The sequence below is a fragment of the Protopterus annectens genome, chromosome 3.part0 (genome assembly GCF_019279795.1).
Source record: "Protopterus annectens isolate FY-2018-M chromosome 3.part0, PAN1.0, whole genome shotgun sequence".
Lineage (NCBI taxonomy): Eukaryota > Metazoa > Chordata > Ceratodontiformes > Protopteridae > Protopterus > Protopterus annectens.
In genome coordinates, this window is record NC_056731.1 from 1,833,688,215 (window position 1) to 1,833,700,386 (window position 12,172).

Consider the following 12,172-nt stretch of genomic DNA (forward strand, 5'->3'; position numbering starts at 1 on the left):
TAATGCACTTTTTCAATATAAGCACAAGGAAAGGCAAATAAAACATTTAAGTTATCAACCACAGTGCAGAAGGAGGGCTTATTAAGTTCAATTTACAGTAGGGGTGGGCGGCTTAAAATCACCAGGTTTAAAAAGCAAATCAATGAATGCAAGGGTGGTTGGTAAAAAAACTAGCAGGGAATCACCAGCAGTGCTTTAGTTTATGCAGGCTTGAAATCTTTTCAGTAAAAACCAAAGTCCCAGAAATTCACTGTGTATTTAAATATCACCCAAGAAACAATGTAAACAATGAAAAAACACATGAAATGTGAAGCCTAGCTAATTTAAGTGTCTATCTGCCACATAAAACAAAAACACCATTCCAAGGCAGATTTCTAAAAACAGAAAACAAAGTGGAGCAGGTAATACAGAAAGCAGCTCAATCACACACAGATAAAAATATACAGGTTTACTTTCCTCACCCAGCAGGGGGATTACCAGCAGTGCTTTAGTTTATGCAGGCTTGAAATCTTTCCAGAGTCCTTAGGCTTTGCCCAGATTTCTTAAGCTAAGAGGTTGAGCGGAATGATATGTGTATATATATTAATGTGTGTATATGTGTGTGTGTGTGTGTGTGTGTGTGTGTGTGTGTGTGTGTGTGTGTGTGTGTGTGTGTGTGTGTGTGTGTGTATGTGTGTGTGTGTGTGTATATATATATATATATATATATATATATATATATATATATATATATATATATATTATATGTAATCTCGAAATACTGAAATCCCGAAATTCAGTATGTAGAAATTACATAGCCGAAAACCCAAGCACAACTCACAATTCCGAGAACACACAATCGTGAAATTCAAAATGCCGAAACTATGCTACACATACAGTACACAGATAAACAAACTTAAAACTCCCCCCACAATCAAATAAATGCATCTACACTATAGATAAGCAGGGGGACAAGCCCCCCTGCATCCCCACACCCCCCTACTTATATATTCTAACTCCGAGATCGCACAAACAGAAACACAAATGAAACTCACACACACACATCTTACAGTCCCTCACACACATCACAGTCACGACACACAGTTACACACACTAAAGACCCTAACCAACACATCTACACAGACAAACTTACTTAAATCCAACCGATACATCCACACGCCACACTAGCGGAAGCGGAAATTCAACATCTCCATGCTTCAGGATTTTGAAGTTCGCGCTTCTGCCGGTTTCGTAACTTTGAGTTTTTAGCTATGTAATTTTGAAATACTGAATTTTGGGATTTCGGTATTTCGAAATTACATAGTGGACCCATATATATATATATATATATATATATATATATATATATATATATATATATATATATATATATACTTAAAAGTCTCAAAAGTAAATCTTGCCAGCAATGCAGCAGCTGAAAAGTACCCACTGACATTTATTTCAACAGTCAGAAAAACAAACAGTCAACTACAGAAAAAAGTCTAAAAAGTAAAAAAAAAAACTTTTTTTCATCAAGGGAGAGTAAGCATCCTGATTCCCCCACACCACCTGCTACTCATATATACCAACTCTAAGATTGTACAGCAGTGGGGAAAAGTGAAAAAGTCCCGCAAACCCTACTATGCACTGATCTCTCACTAAATCCAGTCCTGTAACAATGGGAAGCTAACAAACTTAATCAAGCAAATCAGTTACTTTTTCACAGTTTGACTGAAGAAATGTTTGTCAAAAAATAGTGATACTGTTGTGAAGACTGGTAGAGAAGGGTGAAGGCTGCCAGCCTAGTCAAATAGAATTTGATACATAATTCTGGCATATACAAATATAAATATAAAATAAAGGCTTGTTTCTTAAATGAAAGAAAACACTGTAAAATGTGAACTTCAAGATTGTAGCAATGTTGCCATCTGCTGTAAGGAAAACTAAGCCAAAAATTTCAAATGTTCTTTGAAATTAAAATAATGTTTTGTATATCCTTTGAAGTTAGAATTTGGAGTCGATGAGTCTAGAGTAAGCATCCTGCCTATTGTTTTAAGGCTAAAGTTAATGACCAGAATTTACATGTGGAATGTCCTTTATTGCTCTAAGTGTAAAAGAATGTAAATGCAGTTTCGGTGTGGCCTGGGAACCAGGAAAGTATAAACAAATGATGTAATGTTTTAGCAAAACTGCAGTTTCAATTTAAACAGTGAGAACCAGAAATTATTGAGCATTTTTGTCTTGATATCCATCTCATCAGCACTCTGTCTATGTCCTAAGTAAGTTATTTCAGAGGTATGTTTTCTTGTAGTAATAGCTAGGAAATTAGAAGAATGTTAGACTAAGTGTTTTTCTGTTATGTCAGAACTGTTCTACTGAATTATTTTAAGTTTCTGTGTGATCTCTGAGCTCTTGAATAGCACTGTGGTGTAGTAGTATTGCCTTGTGTTTTTAGTATTTATTATTAAATATTTTAAAAACCTTTTACCTGTGGCTGGTTTGTGTAGAGATAAGTTAACTCTAGAGTGCATTGCATATTTAAAGAGTTTATTGTACAAGGCCACTCTAATAAGCCTTGACTGACTAGTCACACTTACCAATTGGATAACAATATTGCACAGTAATAATTAGACACCCTTTTAAGGGCCTTTAGGTAGCTGATAATTATTAGCTGGTGGTGGCAGTAATTACTACCGTATAGTCTGAGTAACGGGGCACGCCTCACAGCAAGAGGTTCTCCGGTTCGATCCTCGGCTGGGGTGCCTTCTGTGCGGAGTCTGCATGTCCTCCCTGTGGTTGCGTGGGTTTCCTCCGGGTGCTCCGGTTTCCTCCCACATCCCAAAGACATGCTGCAGGTGGATTGGACACTCTAAATTGGCCCTAGGTGTGCGTGTGAGTGTGCCTTCTGTGGAAGGTTGGGCGCCGGGCTGGCAACTCGACACCGTAAAACTCCACTGCCATTCAATGTGCGGACAGGTGATCTGCTGTGGCGACCCCTAACCGGGATAAAGCCAAAAGAAGAAGAAGAAGTCTGAGTAACGGGGCACAGCTGGAGAATCTGTGTCAGCCTTTCCCAGGAGTGTCTGTGAAGTTGTATAAATACTTATCTCAAAGTGGGCTGGACAGAGAGGGTACTGGAGGTTAGCTTGCTAGCTAGGCTGAGATCTGGACCCTATAGCTGTGCCAGTGGGGAGTCTTATTGGGGACCTGGGGAGCAAGGGAGCGACCAGCCCCAGACTGACTGTGATCTCTGTGTGCACTTAAGGGAAATTGTACTTTACTGTGTGTATTTGTTATCATTTCCTCTCATATGAGATGCCCTCCCTGGTGTTAGTGATGAGGATTGAGGCTCTTTGATGCTGGGCCAGGACGCGGGCATCACATGTGGTTTGCAGTGGTGGGATCCACTTCACATTTGTTTTGGCGGTGGATGTCCACACCATATATTAATTAGTTGGCAAATACTAATTGGCTTGTAGTGATGTGTGTAGAGTGAATCCTGTAGCTTATGTACAGTGATCTCTGAAGGTGTTTTGTACTCTAAAACAGCCACACAGTGAATACTCAGAGTTCAGATCACAATTGTTTTATTTCTTTAGTTAGCATAGTTAGGGTGAGCAGGCAGCATGTCAGCAGAGAGTATAGAAAACTGACAAGGAGCCAGCTGGTGGAGATGTGCCAGGCTAGGGGACTGGTGCATGGAAACCTGACTAAGGCAGACCTGATTGCAACCTTGGTTACAGCTGCATCAGAAAACAGCATCCAGGAAGACAAGCAAACTGGCAGTGGAGATACAATATCCTCAGAGAATGGACAGCTCAACCTTTCTACGAAGGACAATCAGGCTGGCAGTGGAGATACAGTATCCTCAGAGAATGGACAGCTCAACCTTTCTGCAGTGGACTTAAAAATGCAGATGGAGCTAAAGAGACTTGAGTTGGAGGCCAGGTGTTTGGAGATAATGGCCAAGGATAAAGACCATCAGAGGAGGCATGAGAGGGAAAGTCTGACTCTTCACCAGAGTCATGGAGGTAATGGGGAAGAGAGTAACTGGACCAGAGAAGCACAACAGGTCAGTAAATTTCTTCTGCAGTTTAAAGAGGGGGATCATTTTGATAGTTTCATTCATATGTTTGAAAAGGTATGCAAACAGTATAGTGTTGACCAAAGGCTCAGGGTACAGTTCCTGACCCCCTTATTCCATGGGAAAGCTGTAAATGCATTGGCTAAAATGTCTGATATTGCATGTTATGATTATACTGTTGTAAAAAGTCACTTGTTAAAAATGTTTTAAGCTAACACCTGAAATGTATAGGAAAATGTTTTGTGAGCATAGACGCAAGGCAGATGAAAATGTATGTGAATATGTTGCTGAACTGAGCACTTATTTTCATAGCTGGGTGAGTGGATGTCAGGTTACCACTTTTGAAGGGCTGGCAAACCTTTTGCTGAGGGAACAAGCCCTTAGCACTTTGCCTGAGGACCTAAGGGTCTGGTTAGCTGATAGACAATGTGCTACTTCAGATGAGTTGGGGGAGAAGGGAGACCTATACCTGTCCAGCAGGGCAGCCCTGCACAGGAAAGAGACCCCCAATACTGCTCATGTGTCTAAAGGAACCCATGGTGGGTAGCACAGACTGCCCCAACAGAATCTGCCAGTAGCAGGGGAAGCCGCTAGTCCAGGTACATGTCCAGGAGCTAGGGTTAAATGTTTTGAATGTAACCAGTGGGGCCATGTGGCATACAGATGTCCACAGAGGCAAGGTGAGGAACCAAAGGTGAGGGAGCCAGTAAGTGGGAAAGACAAAATGCCAATAGCAGGTTGCCTTGAGACAACAGGGGTATGGAACTACCATCCTGCAGATGTCCTGAGAGGGAAGGATTTGGAGAAGGCAGTACCATGTACTTATGCAGTTACACACAGTGAGGCTAGGAGACAAGCATGTGGGTCTGGTAGCCTAGGGGAGACCCAAACAGGCTGCGTACTTGCAGCCAGGACTGCTAAGGTGGTTACTTCATGGAGGGAAGGAGCTACACTGTAGCAGTGAGACTGAAGTTGAGCCACAGCTGCTTGTGGGTACTGATGTTCCCTTGGACAGGGTAACTGCAAAGGTAGAGGTGAGTAGTAGTACCCAGGCTGACAGTGAGGTACCGTTGTCAGAGAATGCCAGACTTCCTGTGGAAAGGGAGCTGGGAAGGGTTACAAGGAGAGAGTTGAGACAGGCTCAGCTCTCAGACCCTACATTGCAAGGCCTGAGGCAGGTAGCTAGGGAAGCACTTGCTTCTCAAGAGAAGGGGGAATCTGTATACTGGAACAAAGGGTTACTATACAGAGAGTGGACCACTGAGGGAGGGCTAGAAGGTAAGAGAGTACAGCAGTTGGTAGTGTCTAGAGCCTACCATCTGATGCTTCTAGCCATAGCCCATGATATTCCCTTCACAGGTCATATGGGCATAAAATGTACAAAGAGGCATATTACGCAAAACTTTTATTGGCCTGGAATTTCCTGAGATGTAACAGGGTACTGCAGGACCTGTGAGCAGTGCCAAAAGGTAGGAAAGGCAGGAGACAAGGTGAGAGCTCCTTTGACGTCTTTGCCTGTGATTGAGGAGCCATTTCAGAGGGTAGCTATGGATATTGTGGGTCCTCTGAGTACCCCAAGTTCCACAGGGAAAAAGTATATCCTAGTGGTAGTGGATTATGCTACATGATACCCTGAGGCAGTGGCTTTGTCCTCCACTGAGGCAGAGAATGTGGCAAATGCTTTGTTAGAGATTTTCAGCAAGGTGGATTTCCCAAAAGAAATACTGTCTGATATAGGTGCCGATTTCATGTCAGACCTGCTGGCTTGTCTGTGGAAGTCCTGTGGGGTGAAGCACATGAAGACCACCTCCTACCATCCCCAGATTAATGGTCTTGTTGAGAGGTTAAACTCTACAATCAAGTCCATGCTATTGGCATTTGCAGATTAGTTTAAGAGGGAGTGGGATAAATATTTTCCCCATCTGTTGTTTGCTTACAGAGAGGTTCCCCAGGAATCCACAGATTTTTCACCCTTTGAGTTGCTGTATGGGCATAGGGTGAGGGGACCTCTAGATTTAATTTGAGATGAGTGGGAAGGTGGGTGTGAGACTCACAAGGAGTCTGTTGTGGCATACATCCTAAACCTCAGGACAAGGCTCAGGGAACTCATGGGCTTGGCCCAGGAGAACCTGGCAGAAGCCCAACAACTGAAAGAGGTGTGGTATGACAGGAATGCTCAAGCTAGAGAGTATGCTGTGGGGCAGCAGGTAAAGGTTCTCATTCCTGTCAGACACAACAAGCTACAAGCAGCTTGGTAGGGGACCCTACAAGGTGGTAAGAAAGGTAAGTGATGTTATCTACATGGTGGAACTGTTAGGCAGATGGCAGGGGCACAAACTGTACCATGTTAACATGATGAAACCATACCATGATAGGGAGGCCCTTGTGCTGAGCATTTGCAGTGGATTGCAGGACGAGTCTGAGGGAGATCTGGTGACTGATCTCTTCAGTGAGGCTCATGCTGACACCTCAGTGGAAGGGGTAGCAATGTCACAGCAGCTATCTCCTATCCAGGTTGCAGGAATTTGGGGACATGTTCACTGGGAAACCAGGGTGCACCCACCTGGTGCAGCACCAGGTGGATACAGGACCCCAAAGGCCTATTAGGCACGCCCCTTATAGGGTGTCTGAGAGAATCAGACTCTGAGGGAGGAGGTACAGAAGATGTTGGAACTAGGGGTGATTCAAGAGTCCAACAGTCCCTAGGCCTCCCCAGTGATGCTGGTGCTAAAGAAGGATGGCAGCACCAGGTTCTGTGTGGATTACAGGAAATTAGTCACACAGAGTTGGATGCTTACCTCATGCCTAGGACAGATGCGGCCCTAGAGCAGCTGGGTGGGGCTAAGTATCTTACAACCATTGATCTTACCAAGGGTTACTGGCAGGTGCCCTTGACTCCCAGTGCTAGAGAGAAGTCAGCCTTTGTGACTCCTTTTGGCTTGTATGAGCTCACAAAGATGCCCTTTGGGATGAAGAATGCCACATTAACTTTCTAGAGGCTGGTAGATAATATCCTAGCAGGAGCAGGGGGGGGTGCCCTTGCTTACCTAGATGATATTGCCATCTACAGCCATTCCTGGCCAGAGCACCTTCAGCATGTCAGGGAGGTGCTGGGCAGACTACAGAGGGCAGGGTTGACCATTAAGCCGAGCAAATGTCAGGTGGGTATGGCAGAGGTCTCCTACCTAGGACATATAGTGAGGAGTGGTAAGATAAGGCCAGAACCTGCCAAAGTGGAAGCCATTCAGGCATGGCCTGCACCTGTTACTAAAAAGCAGGTGAGGGCATTTTTAGGGACAGCAGGGTACTACAGAACATTCGTCCCCAGTTATATTACCATGGCTGCTCCCCTTACAGACCTGACAAGGAAGAACAGGCCAGATAAGGTAGTGTGGACCCCAGCTTGTGAGCAGGCATTCCAGAAGCTTAAAGAAGCTTTGGGAGGACCCTCTCTGTTAGCCAGTCCAGATTACAGCAAATAATTTGTTGTGCAAGTGGATACTTTGAGCCATGGGGTGGGGGCTGTACTTAGCCAGATTTCTTCAGAGGGGGAAGAGCACCCAGTGGTTTATCTCAGTCATAGGCTCCATCCCAGGGAGGAATGCTATACAGCTGTAGAAAAGGAATGTCTAGCCATAGTGTGGGCACTGCAGAAACTTCAGCCTTATCTGTATGGAAGAAAATGCACTGTTATGACTGATCACAACCCTCTAACATGGTTAAATAGAGCCAGTCAGCAAAATGCCAAGTTGCTAAGATGGAGCCTGGGGTTGCAAGCATATGATATGTCAGTGCAGCACCACAGTGGGAGTAGCAATGCCAATGCAGATGGGCTCTCAAGACTGGGAATGGGGTGAGGTATACTCAGATAGACTTAACCCTCTCAAGCGGCGTTTCTCCAGGGGCACTTGAAAAACTAGCTTGAGTTCTCCTGGGGGGAAGAGATGTGAAGACTGGTAGAGAAGAGTGAAGGCTGCCAGCCTAATCAAATAGAATTTGATACATAATTCTGGCATTTGTAAATATAAATATAAAATACGGGCTTGTTTCTTAAATGAAAGAAAACACTGTAAAATATGAATTTCAAGATTATAGCAACATTGCCATCTGCTGTAAGGAAAACTAAGCCAAACATTTCAAATGTTCTTTGAAATTAAAATTATGTTTTGTATGTCCTTTGAAGTTGGAATTTGGAGTCGATGTGTCTGGAGTAAGCATCCTGCCTATTGTTTTAAGGCTAAAGGAATGTCCTTTATTGTTCTAAGTGTAAAAGAATGTAAATGCAGTTTTGGTGTGGCCTGGGAACCAGGAAAGTGTAAATAAATGATGTAATGTTTTAGAAGAACTGCAGTTTCGATTTAAACAGTGAGACCCAGAAAATATTGAGCATTTTTGTCTCGATATCCATCTCATCAGCACTCTGTCTGTGTCTTAAGTTATTTCAGAAGTATGTTTTCTTGTATCAATAGCTAGGAAATTAGAAGAAAGTTAGACATGTCAGAACTGTACTACTGAATTATTTTACGTTTCTGTGTGATCTCTGAACTCTTGAATAGCATTGTGGTGTAGTAGTATTGTCTTGTGTTGTTTACTATTATTAAATATTTTAAAAACCTTTTACCTGTGGCTGGTTTGTGTAGAAATAAGTTAGCTCTAGAGTACATTGCATATTTATAGAATTTATTGTACAAGGCCACTCTAATAAGCCTTGACTGATTAGTCACACTTAATAATTGGATAATAATATTGCACAGTAATAATTGGACACCCTTTTAAGGCCCTTTGGGTAGCTGATAATTATTAGCTGGTGGTGGCAGTAATTACTACCGTATAGTCTGGGTAAAGGGGCACAGCTGGAGAATCTGTGTCAGCCTTTCCCAGGAGTGTATGTGAAGTTGTATAAATACTTATCTCAAAGTGTGTGTGTGTCAGCTACTTTGGCAGGGACATGAAGCACTGGTTGGACAGAGAGGGTACTAGAGGTTAGCTTGCCAGCTAGGCTGAGATCTGGACCCCTAGTGGGGAGTCATTGGGGACCTGGGGAGCAAGGGAGCAACCAGCCCCAGAATGACTGTGATCTCTGTGTGCACTTAAGGGAAATTGTACTTTACTGTGTGTATTTGTTATCCTTTCCTCTCATATGAGACGCCCTCACTGGTGTTAGTGATGAGGATTGAGGCTCCTTGATTGCTAGGCCAGGGTGCGGGCATCACAACCGTATTTATATAGACAGAAAGAGAGAGAAAGATGGAGGGATAGCAAGTGACACACACACACAGACACACACACACACACACACACACACACACACACACACACACACACACACACACATAGAAATGCACGTAAGTGGCACACACTCTAGATCAGGTGACAGCATATCATCAAAATAGAACTGCCACAGCTGTATCACAATACCACCATAAATGCCATGACATGCACTGGTGAACTGCAGTGATGTAAGAGTAAACCACCACAGATCATAAAGTCTGAAGGGGTGGCAAATGAATAATATTATGAAAGAGTGTTTAATGCACACAACATAGTTCACTAGGTTTCTCAATGATGTTGTTTATGCTTATATATTAGCTTAACAGCCCTCATAGGATCATAGAAGGTTACTAGGTTAATGCCTCTGGGGCCCTTACAAACCTAGCCAAGAGTCTATCCCCAAAAAAGAAACCTCAGTCAGCACCTGTTGCCCCTGTCAATGAGGGACAAAGTTGGAACACCTAGGACAAATTTGGGGTTTCCTATCCACTCATCAAGGTTGCGCTTGAAGAGGGTCAGTGAGGTACTCTGTTTGATATGTATGGGAAGTCTATTCCAGAGATGGGACAGCCTCTGGGAGACACACCTGTCTCTCCAGCAGGTTTTGTTGATGTCGCATATTAGATTTAGGCCTATTGAGCAGGTAATGCATGAGGAGTTAGACTTACAGATATGGAGCATCTCCAGTAGGGCAGGGTACAACATTGCCTTGTAGGCAAGACACAGATCAACTCTGAGCAATCTGTATGATACCGAGTAGAGTGATAGTGATTTGAGCCTGTCCGTATAGGACAGGTGTTGGAGGCTATGGATTCTCGTTGTGAGGTAACACAAAACACATTTAACACAGTTGAAAACTGGCTCACTAATCACTGTCTATTGTTAAATCCCAACAAAACAAAACTGCTCCTCTTTACCCCCACCAGTAGATCCACCCCATTTTCCTTCTCCATAACATCCAACAATGATACCTCTATCTCTCCAGGTGACCATACTAAGCTTTTAGGAGTAATAGTGGACAATAATCTCAAATTTGATCTGCATATCAATAAAACTATAAAAAACATTAATAAGAAGCCTGGCTCGTTATATAGAAGCAAACCTTTTCGAACTCCATTAGCTAGGACTGTAATAGCCCAGTCACACCTACTCTCTACCCTTTTATATGCCTCCCCCATACTCTCCAGTTTGAGCAAAACTGAACTTAGTAAGCTCTCTCACTGTTACAACCATATTGCCAGGTTTGCCATAGGCTCAACGTATAGGACACATCACTGTCAAAACCTCAGTCTTCTCGGGTGGCTAGAACTGCCTAGCCTACTTCTGTTCAATCAGCTTAAAGTAGCACAGAAAATTCCGTACCACCCTGAAAATACTCCAGCACTCAAAAATATCATAAAGCCATAAGTAGTTCAAGGCAACTACGATCATCCAATAAACTGTTGCTCCAAACCCACAAAGCCATTAACTCATCTGGCAACTCAATGTTTCCCAACGTCATTGGTAAAACTTGGAATTCACTTCCATCTAACCTTACCCTTGAACCATCTTTATGTCTCTTCAAAAAAGGCCTCAAACAGTGTTTTAAAGAACACCGGCTTTGTCCCTGTACCAACCCTGATTAATCACTACTTATTCAATGTCTTATTTAAATTAATAATGTACGCATCTCTTACTCATAATAGCTTGCTGCAACCTGTTGTTTTTGTATGCTATTACACACTGTGTATATTGTGATGACCTACTAGAGAGCTTTGTAAAGATGTTTGACTCATATCTGTTATGTTCTATCTGTGTTATCTGGAGCTTTTCTCCCTGGGCCTCTGCTGAAAATGGGCATACATATCCAGTCAGACTATCCTGGTCAACAAATGTAAAATAAATAATAATAAATAAATAAAATATTTCTGTGGCCTTTCCAGTTGGTGTAGGTGTTTGGAGAGGTACATACCAAAAGGGGCATTATACTCAATTATAGGTCTAATGAGGGAGGAGTACAGAGAGGTAATAACCTCCTTTTTTTGGATGTAATCCCTTTACTTATGAGATGAATGAAGTAAAAGGCTTTTCTGAACACTAATGCCACATGGTGGCCAAATGTGAGGTTGTTGTCAACCTGAGTACCCAGGTATTTCAATACAGGTTGTGTGGTTAAGGGGGTTGCCATTGATGTGGTAATCAATAGGGGCCATATTTTTGCCGAATGGCATGATAATACATTTTTTGCAATTAACTTAAGGCTGTGACTTTGGCACCAGTTATTTGTAGCTGTGAGACCCTCTTGGAGTATGTTAACATAATTTGGGGAGTCAATGACAGCACCCAACTTACAGTCATCTGAAAACTTGGTCAGCCACAGGCCCTTTGTCTTTGCCTGGACCTCTGAGAAGTAGATGCCAAACAGTAGGGGTCCCAGGACAGATCCCTGGGGAACACCACTAGTGACAGATCTGCTGTCAGAGGTGGTGGCACCTATTTTGACCTTTTGGGTCCTATCTGTGAGCCAGTTGGCCACCCATCTGATGAGATAGGGATTAACACCAAGTTGTGTTAGCTTTTTGATGATGCCCGAGTGGGGGATTGTGTCAAAGGCCTTGGCCAGGTCAAGGTAAGCTGTATGTATTGACTTTCCCTCATCCAGCGCCTTGGTGACAGTCTCAAAGAAGTCAACTAAGTTCAATAGGCAAGATTTGTCCCTGACGAATCCAAACTGGGTGGGGTCAAGTGTTTGAAGATTGCCTATGTCCTTGTTTATGAGATCCATAATAATGCACTCCATGGCTTTACAGATCAGACTTGTCAAGCTAATGGGGTAATAGTTTCCTGGGTCAGTAGTGG